This window comes from Brassica oleracea, unplaced genomic scaffold, assembly GCF_000695525.1.
Source record: "Brassica oleracea var. oleracea cultivar TO1000 unplaced genomic scaffold, BOL UnpScaffold17805, whole genome shotgun sequence".
Lineage (NCBI taxonomy): Eukaryota > Viridiplantae > Streptophyta > Magnoliopsida > Brassicales > Brassicaceae > Brassica > Brassica oleracea.
The window spans coordinates 1-383 of NW_013634322.1; the positions used below are offsets into that span (position 1 = coordinate 1).

At 28.5% G+C, this 383-nt stretch overlaps 1 long non-coding RNA gene across 1 annotated transcript; it reads left to right on the top strand.

The window, feature by feature from the left end:
- The first annotated feature begins 4 nt into the window (after positions 1-4).
- LOC106322359 lies at positions 5-383 on the top strand. Its single transcript, XR_001266373.1, has 3 exons — positions 5-70; positions 204-267; positions 346-383. It is a non-coding gene; the product is annotated as an uncharacterized LOC106322359 (long non-coding RNA).

Genomic DNA, 383 nt, shown 5'->3' on the forward strand with positions numbered 1-383 from the left:
TTTGAATAATTAGGATATTGTTGGCGCTAATTTCATCGTTCGAGAGGGTTGGCGATATATTTATCTCATGGTAAGAAACATCTTATTCTTGACCTAATTCATCTGTTTCTTTTTTTTTTCTTTTAAAAAAAATACTTTATTCATCTATTTCTTTAATATCAAAAATTCATTAAATAAATGACACATTAAATTATTATTTACAGGTTACCATTGTACGGAGAAATGAAAGTGGTATTTTTCGTATATCTCTGGTACCCTAAAACGAAGGTAATAGATAATTAAAAAAGTCATTAGTTTGAATGATACTTAACAATAGTATTGGTTACTAAAACTAACTGGATGAAGGGAACGAGACATGTGTATGAGACGTTGTTGAAGCCATA